Raw genomic sequence first — 9728 nt, 5'->3', positions numbered from 1 at the left:
TGTGTGTGTGTGTGTGTTTAGGTTTCTATTTGGTTATATTGATAACAAAATCAAACCTCAAGGGTGTTCTTTCATATTTGGGTTACTGTTAGATATAAGCCCGGATAGGTGGGTCAGAGGTCAAAATAATTCAAGGCCAAGGGACAGCGATGAAAACAATTCAGGGCCAAAGCCCAGAAAAGAGTGACTTAGGAGGGCTTGGAAACTTCAGATGGCCATGCCACATGTAAATTGATGCTGATTACAAAATGGGGGAAATCATAGGGCCTGACAGCCCTTCTAGAGCTAGAGCTTGCTGTAAATCCCTCAAAATGTTAGCGCCAATCCTAGATTTATTTTAATAATCTAGCTTCTGGATCAGCAACTTCACCAGGACTGATCCTAATCAGGAGTGTGAGGCCAACATTTCACCTTTCTTCTAAACATCCCACTTGGTGGCCTTCCTCAGCAGCAAATCCACAACTGAACCCAGCATCTTCACCCTTCTAAATTCCCTGTATCTTTGTTTATGTTAACAATTACCCAAGTAACCAGGAAAGAAACATTGATTCCTGTTCTCCCTCACTTTACATCCAATTTAACAATCAATTCAGCTGTTTCTACTTCCTAATGCTCACTATATATTATCTTTTCCTCTTGCCCATATCTTCCCTACTTCAGATCCTTATCACTGGCTTCTTAACTGGTTTATCAGCTTTAATCTCCATTATCCTCTATTTCCCCACCTGTCAGCAGAATAACCTTTCAAAATACTTTGATGGCTCCTCTTCATCCACAGGATCCAGTCTAAACCCATTATCAAATTTTATAATTTACTTTATAGTCTGCATTGACCTTCCCTTCTGGCCTCGTGTTCCACCACCCTTCCTCGATGCTTCTATTGGTGTAATGCGGTCACCTCCTACTCCATGTTCTTTTACATCTTCAAGCTGTAACTTCTACCCAAAATGTACTTTACTCACTTTTCCCTGCCTGCAAAATTTGGCCCAAATATTACTTTCTCTGAATCCTTCATTGATTCCTCTCTACTAAAGTCAGTTTCTTTCTCTTAATGATCCCATAGCATTTTGACTGTGAGGTAGTACAGGACTAGGGCTGTGTGTTATTTATTTTTTTTGGTCCCAGTACCTAAAATAGAACCTACCTCATCAAAGTTACTCATTATTTATTGAATAACTAAATTTGATACTATTATCTGAGACACCATGGACAAGTTTTTACATGATAATCAATAAATTATTAAGGTAATTAAAAGCTAAACAAAGAGCAAGCCAGGAATAGAAAGATGTTTTCTTAATTTGGTAGACTAAAAATTAAAAACACTTATAACTGGCATTATACTTAATGGTGAAATATTGAATGCTTTCAAAGTCAAGAATAAGACAAAGATGTAGGCTATCACCATTTCCCTTCAACATTTTATTGGGGTTCTAGTCAACGCAATAGGGAAAGAAAAAAAAAATTAATGTAAAAAGACATTAAGCTTATGTGTCAGAGATTAGTGAAATTTTACACACTGACTGCATGTATCTTTTACCATATATATGGTGTATATACAGATATATATAGATATATACCATATATATGGCAACATATATACTGGTGGCTGCTGACTTCGAAGATAGAGAAAGATAGCTACAAGCCAAGGAATGAAGGGGCCTGTAAGTTATATATATATATCTCACTTAAAGAAACTTAAACTAAAGATAATAAAGTTATCTTCAAATATTAACTTCATGACTCTTTTTGAACTGGGCTTGTATCTATAGTTTAATGTTGAGTCAGAGATTTTTTACTAGTTCTATTTTTGGAACTGCTCCCGTAGCCTTCAGTATGGGAGCGTGCCACAAGCAAGGCAGCTGGGCTAATTCCTCATGGAGACGGCTTAGTCAACGACTGACTGGTGAAAAAGCTGCTTTTTTTCTTCATGTAATTTCCTTCAAAGACAAGTGGCTTTTTCCCTCTATTTTTTTCAGTTGAGATATAGTTCACATACCATAAAGTTTACCCTTTTAAAGCATACAATATGGTAATTTTTAATATATTCACAAGGTTGTAAAATCATCGCCATTATCTAATCCCAGAAAATTCCATCATCTCAAAAAGAAATCCTGTAACAATTAGCAGTCACTCCCTGCCATCCACTAGCCCATCCAGCCCCTGGAGAGCACTAAACTGTGTCTATGAATTTGCCCATTCTAAACATCTCATATAAATAAAATCATAGGATGTGTAGCTTTTTGTGAAGAACAACTGATTTTTTTGAAAAATTAATACATTGTCAGGTGGAATTCACAACAGATATAGACGTAAAAGGAATAACAATAGCATGAATATCTAGGGTGGTGGTATGTCAGCCAGTATGTGGTCCCACAAAGATGTCCCCATTCTAATCTCTGGGACCTGTGAATATGTTGCATCACATGGCAAATGGAATTAAGGTTGCAGATGGAATTAAGGTAGATAAGTGAAATAGGGAGATTACCCTGGATTGTTTGAATGGATTCGATCTAATTATATAAACTGTTAAAAGTGAAAGAGTAAGGCAGAAGAGTGGGTCAAAGAGATGAGATGGGAAAAGGATTTGACTCGCTGGTGGCCGTTAGCTTTGAAGATAGAGGAAGATGGCTACAAGCCAAGAAATGCAGTGGTCTCTAGAAACAGAACTGTCTTCAATTTGCAGCCAGCAAGAACATGAGAATCTTTATCCTACAATCTCAGGTCACTGAATTCTGCCAGGAACCTGAGTGAGTGGGACATGGACTCCCCCAGAGCCTTCAGAAAGGAAAACAGCCCTGCCAGCACTTCGGTTTTAGCCCAGTGAGATCTGTGTCAGCATTCTGGCTTACTCAACTAGAAGATAACAACTTTGCATTGTTTTAGCCTCTAAATTTGTGGAATTTTGTTATGGCAACAATAGAAAAACTAATACAAATGTTGGTGAGAATGCACAGCAACTGGGAGTCTCAGAGATTCTGGTGGAAATATAAAATGGTACAATCACTTTAGAAAACAGCGTGACAATTTCCTACACAGTTAAATATAAACTTACCATGTGACTCAGCAAATTTGTTCTTAGGCATTTATCCAGAAAAGAGAACATATATCCATAGAAAGATTTTATGTGAATATTCATAGTGGTTTTATTCATAACTCCAAACTGAAAACAACTTAAATATCCATCAACAGATAAATGGGTATTTGTTTATACCGTGGAATATTACTTAGCAATAAAAAGGAAGAAATACTGGTTCAAGCAACAGCGTAGATGAATCTCTGAAACATTTAGCTAAGGGAAAGAGGCCAGACAAAAGAGTACATTCTGAGGCTTTTTTCTCCTCATTTATATAAAGATATAGGACAAGCAAAACTAATCTGTAGCAATAGAAATCAGATTAGCAGTTGTCTGGGGCAGGAGGTAGAGTGGGATTGACTGCAAAGGGGCATGAGAAAACTTTGTGGGGTTCCATGTCTTTTTTTTTTTTTCAGGCGAGGCAACCCTTGGTTGACCTCACAGGACCTTGCAGGACCTTGTCAGCTTACAATCCCTTATTTTTTTATTTTTTACACTTATAGCACCTGGTCTTCCTAGGTGGTCTCCCATCCAAGTATTAACCGGGCCCGATCCTGCTTAGCTTCCAAGATCGGATGAGATTGAGCTTGTTCAGGGTGGCATGGCTGTAGACGGGGCTCTATATTTTGATTAGGGAGGCGGTTACATAGTTATGTATCATAAAACAAAACTCATCAAGCTGCTTAATAAAATCTGTGCACTTTATCGTATGTAAATTATACCTCGAAGAGTTAATAACAATGTTAAACGTTCTAGGTGATGTTGTACACAGCATAAAAACTCACCTGCATGTAGGCAGACAGACATAGCTGTTAATCCTAACTCTGACATTAAGTAGGCTATTTTATCTGGAACAAAACACTTAATTTCTATGAAAGTCCATATTCTTATTTGTAAAGTAATGGGTTAGATCAAATCAGAGGTTCTCAACCTTGGCCGGACATCACAATCACAGTACTGATGTTCAGGTTACATGCCCCAAAATTGTCAGTTTAATTGCCCCTGACGTTGTGCTCAAGTGCTGGCATTTTTTTCCCCAGAAATTTCTTAACTAATTCCAATATATATTAATGTGGGAATCAGAGCTTTAGAAAGTTTATTCAAGATGAAGTCCGTAGTTCTGTCTCCACAGAAATTAGCCTTTTGTCTCTAAAAATAGTATCATTGATTATTGGACTATGGCTTAGAAATTGTGAAAATTGGAAGAGATGCCTAGAAAGATATAAGTGACATAGAGTTTTCCAAAATCTTAAATGGAGTCATTTTCTTTCAAGAATAAATATTCAATAACCAATCTCACCTTTCTTCACCGTTATTCCAGACTAAAGGGATATGAAAGATATATTATCTCACTTCTAGAAACCACTTTCTTAGATAAAAATAATTAGAATATTCTTGAATGTATAAAATTTTGAATTTATTTTGAATTCGTGTAGTTCTAATTTCCTTTTTTATCTAGTAGATCTAGCTGGTTAGGAAGCTGTTCCTCTTTGATGGCCTATCCAGAGGAAATTTAATTTCTAGGTTCTTAAAATGATTGAGGCATCCATGGAAGAACCTTCTGTAACAGTTCTTAGGGAATCACCAAAAAGACTCATGAGTTTCTTTAACACTTTAAAGTTAGTCAAAAGTGCAATCCAAGTTGGGAATTCAGAGAGTAATTATTCTCTTTGTGGATTATCCGGATGCCCTGTCTCCCTTATTTCGTTGGTTGTTTGACCACCATTTGTCTATTTCTCTGTTGGAAGAAAGACTTGATAACTTGAGAGAAACCAGATGATAGTTAAATAAATATGTTTACTTGGCAAGTAGCTCATTTTGTAAGAAGAAATGGAAACTGTTTTTTAAACAGTGGTTTAAGAATTATCCTAAAAACATTTTTTACAAGCTCTCTACATCTTAATGCTATTGATGTGAGAGGGAGGTGTTGGGGTGGAGGATGGAAGAGAGATGGTTATAATAAATAGTATACTCTTCACAGCTCAAAACTGAAACGTGGGACTAATTTTATTTTTAAGAGCTGTTATTTGCCAAAGCAGCTTTTTTTTTTTTTTTTCTTATTTAACTTGCTACCTCTTAGTCATGGAGTAGCTATGAACACAAGTCAATGTCATTCTTTTAAAAATTACTCCAAAGGTGGCAACAGGGGTCTTGGGAAAGAAAACCCACACTGGTACAATAACATATGGTCTAACAAATTCACAAATGAGTGACTTTTCTTGCAACTATGGTTCAAATTATAGGCATTTCAGACTCTTAATGGTGACTTTAATTTATTGTGAGGAAGTGTATGCTGAGCATCTGGAAGGACATGATTTTACTTTAATCATTTTGATTTAGGTGACACTAATTACAAGTATCATCATGGTCTATGGAGAAAACACTGGTTTTACTGTTACCTGCCAGGACTTGTTTCTATCCTTCAACAGGGCATTTTTTTCTTGGACCAAGAGGGGTTAAATCACCCCTCTTAAAACTTCCTTTGCTACTTAAGTGTCTGACATGAGCATGGATTCATAATAATGAAACAAATTGGTAAATTTGCTTTGCAAACTAACACATTGAAAGACTAAGATTAGTAGTACTTAAGGTAGCTGAAAAAACTAGGGTTCATCTGCCCTGGAAATTTTATAGCTAAATAGGTGTAGCAACTTGAAAGACGTTAATGTAACATAAACTGTTTCTGCCTCTGACTATGCAGGTAGTTTTGTGAAAAGCTTCACTAGATATCCTGCCAAGAAGGCATTAAGTATGGATGGGGCAAAGGCTAAGCTCTTCAGTCATTCTGTTTCCTGTTTTAAAGATATAGAATAGAAAGGTTAGAATAATCACTTGACTCTAAATTCCAAGAAGAGATTTAAACTCAAGATCAAACTATCTCAGCCAACCAGAAGGCTTTTCAAACTAGAGGGAAGATCTAGGATATATGAACAAAACATATTTCAATATGAAAACATAATTAAGCATACATGGAACATGGTAGGTACTCAATAAATATTTATTGAATGAATAAATGAGAATCCCAACCAATCAAATCTTTATGAGAAGCTGTTTATCTAACAAGTTCTAGAGCTTAAAATTATCTTACAAATATGAGCACTAAAATGGTTTTAAAAATAGCTAGAATTCCCTAAAGACACTTTCTATTGAAAAGATCCAACTCCACTGCTGGCTCTGCTGATATTACTTTAAGCTCTGGGCTCCCTGAATCTCATATTTTTCATCCATATACGAGGACCATAATTTTTTTTTTCTTCATCACTAGGTTGTAGTGAAGATCAAATGATCAAATAGCAATGATTCATAAGTTGAAAAGAATTGAAAAAGTGCAGCGTTTTCGATATTATCCTATTTTTGTTTTCCCATTTTAAAAAACGGTCCCTTTTCTTCTGTTCCTCCCCCCCTCCCCCCACATACATATCGATAAAGGTATTTGAGAGCCAGACACTACATTTCTTCCAGATCATATAAATAACAATGCTTTCGGTCATGGGTTCACTCAGAGAGGTTGTATTCAATTATTTCGGAGATGATCAGGCCCAATCCTATTCAGCTGTATTTGTTCTCTCTTGTTTATATGCTTTGAAGAGATCTCTCCTTATTAGCAAATCCTTCCAAGGAGAGATAGCAGAAATTAAAGGACACCATCATATTTTCTTAGAGTTAAAAAAGGCATTAAATATCCCAGTCCAGAACCTCCTGCTTCTAAGCATAAGGTCATATAGAGAAAAGTTTCTTGGACATGAGAGACCACATCTGCATGTAACAAAGCTGGGCATCCCCCAGATCCCTGTCCAGTGGTGTTTTCATTACGGCAGTATAATTAATTTGACTGATAAAAATGCTTTGGGCATGGAGAGATTGAAGGCCTTAGTTAAAACAGGAATGATCATTTCTCCAGCCCTTCCTATCTTCTTCTTCGCCTTGACATTTGACAAGTGGCATTGGTTGAGAAGTCCCAGAGCCTGTAGTGAAGATATATAAAGCTATAGACTCTTTGCAGCTTTTGGTTATGTACTAAAATTTAGTTTCATTTTTATAGACTCCATAAAATAGATTCTATGAAGAGAAACTTTTAATACTAGATGCTTTTAATGTTTGGGTTATAAAAAGAAAATTAGCAACTTCAATATACGCAATGTACTCAAATTAGAGTATATTCTGGATTGATAAATTGTAGAATATGTACTTAAGGAGGCTTATGTTATAGAAATTTGAACTAAATATTCCTCAGGTAAAGGTATCATGGTGGCAGTCTCCCAGTATGTGCCTATCCAATTAGTCTACCAATCATGCTAATCCCATTAGTCTTGCCAGTGTGTAGCTGGTTTAGGAGAGGCACGTGAACTGATTGAAGCCAATGATTTATGAGGGAAAATCTGCTAGGAGGAGCTTGGGTTTCTGGAAAAGACAACCCTGATCCTAAAAAACTGCACAAGGACGACGGGGCCTCTTTTCTTCCTGTGGACAGAGTTATGTCTGGATGTGATGCCCAGAACTGCTGCATTCACCTTGATGTTCATGTGAGAATGAATCCAACATGTAAGCATTGCAGAGCTAAGGGAGATGTCAGAGAGGTGGAGATCAAGCCCTGAGAAACTATATCTCTGGGAAATTATAAATTATATTAACCTGTTTAAAAAAGGTTTCTTATTAACCTGTAGCTGAAAGGCATCCTAATTGAAAGTTTGGGTGGTTGATAGAAACTCTAATTTTATAATTGATAATCCATCTTCACACTCCCATTTATGTGAAAATGTTTCGAAACATTTTCAAAACAAAGTAGCTTGCTAATACATGGCCACACCTTGTAAATTTCTCTGGAAAGAAATGTGAATCTCAGAGCAGAGAAATAATAATTATTTATAAAGGCTCTTGCTAGATAATCTACTCTGCTTGCTTCAGGTGGGTTGCATAAAGGATAAAATTACTCAAATATAAGTGTAGAGAATCAATCAAAAAATCTTTATTGAGTGTCTAATACTGCCCAAAATTCTACCAGAGATTTAATCAAGAGGAGGTAAATTATTTATATTACTTTCGTGAGAAAGATTGTTTGTATTCAATTATCCATTTATAAGGGAAGTATTCTTAATTCCCAACCTGATAGCTCTTATGCTGTCAGTACCTACTGCAGAGAAATGTGCTTGATGAATGTGTGTTGACTTTCCTTTGGTAGCCGACATGAAGGCAGCCAGACTCTGCCAAAATCATCATGAAAACTATTTCTCATGAGTAATAACAATAATATTCTTTTCCTTTATAGCACCTTTAATGCAAGAATCTTAGGCCTATATAAACATTTACCCAACAATACATGCAAACTTTCAGTATCTGGTTGATGGGGAAATTCAACTAGATGCAAAAACACGGAAATAAAAATAGAACACAGAATTTCGACTCATAATGGTCTTTCAATCTATTGTCTCCACCAACAATTCAAGAAAAATAAAAATACAGAGGTTTCAGCAGGATAAGCAACTAAGCTTTTCCAACCCCAATTGATGATTCATTATTTCTCTTTTCCTGCCTTTTAAAATTATTTTTAATTTTTTAATTTGTATTACATTTTAATTTTGACCGTGGGAGTGCTGAATTCCAAAGGATGGGGAAATTCATCTGATTATGACTATCTCAGTATCTTGGATCTGCCAAAAAATTTGGCAATATTTGAGAATTAAAGTTTCTTTGGATGTTTACAGAGCTTCCTGTTGGACTAAAGTATTGTCAAAACAACATTTCTCTTGGTTTTTAAGTAATTCTCTGTCTAAATTGAAAAGGAAGAGGAAACAATGGAATAAAATTTTAGAGGAATAAAAAATGGTGATGCATTAAATTTCCAATATTCTAAGGTTCAGTAGATTATGAAGAGAGCTTTGAATCTCACAATTTGTGACTTAGGATAAGTCAGCAGAAGCTAGGTAGAAGTTTAAGAAAATTCATAGTGAAACTAAAAATTCGTAGTGATCCTACGTTTAGCAGACAACTAACTCTCTTTAAACACAAATGAAAACCAATGAGCTAATTATAAATTAGTCACTACCTAATAAGATAGAGTCTCAATTTGGCAACATTTTGATCAATCCATTGTTGGTTGATCGATGATTACTCTTTCTCCATGCATAAAGACTTTGAATTGAAGTATCCTCTTAGAAAGTAATATTGTATTTAAAAAATAATTTTATTTAATCCATTCCTTTTCTGAATCCCTCCATTTAGGTCTATGTTAGCCAGAGGTCTGATTCTGTCTAATACATAGCCAGTAAGCTCTCAGAAAGCAGCCTAATAGTGAAGATCTTACTAAAATATCCCCACATTTCTGTGAAGCTGAGTTCAGAAAAAAGAGTACAGAGGAAGAAGATGTGGATTTTCCTCCAGTTTACATTTTGAGCCTCCCATCTATAACTCAATCATCCTTGCTAGGGACCTCCACTAAAGTTGTGTTATCATAAATTACACCAAAGGATACATTAAAGCTGAAGCTTAGTATGGAAACCCATGATACCACAGAAAACAGACCTACATTTAGCGGAATGCCAAATAGTATGTATTATTGAAGGTATACCTTTGTCCATTTTACTTTTTTTCTTTTTTTTTTTAAGATTAGGCAAAATCTGTCCATCTCTGGTTGTTAAACTTGCTCCAAAATAACAAC

The 9728-nt window shown here is 35.7% G+C and overlaps 1 pseudogene; it reads right to left on the bottom strand.

The window, feature by feature from the left end:
* Nucleotides 1-3567: 3567 nt before the first annotated feature.
* Nucleotides 3568-3686, bottom strand: LOC111742935 (annotated as a pseudogene).
* Between the last annotated feature and the right edge of the window lie 6042 nt (nucleotides 3687-9728).

This window comes from Pteropus vampyrus, unplaced genomic scaffold, assembly GCF_000151845.1.
Source record: "Pteropus vampyrus isolate Shadow unplaced genomic scaffold, Pvam_2.0 Scaffold4, whole genome shotgun sequence".
NCBI classification, from domain to species: domain Eukaryota; kingdom Metazoa; phylum Chordata; class Mammalia; order Chiroptera; family Pteropodidae; genus Pteropus; species Pteropus vampyrus.
Note: the sequence above shows the minus strand (reverse complement) of the source record. Positions and strands in the feature narration are given on the sequence as shown.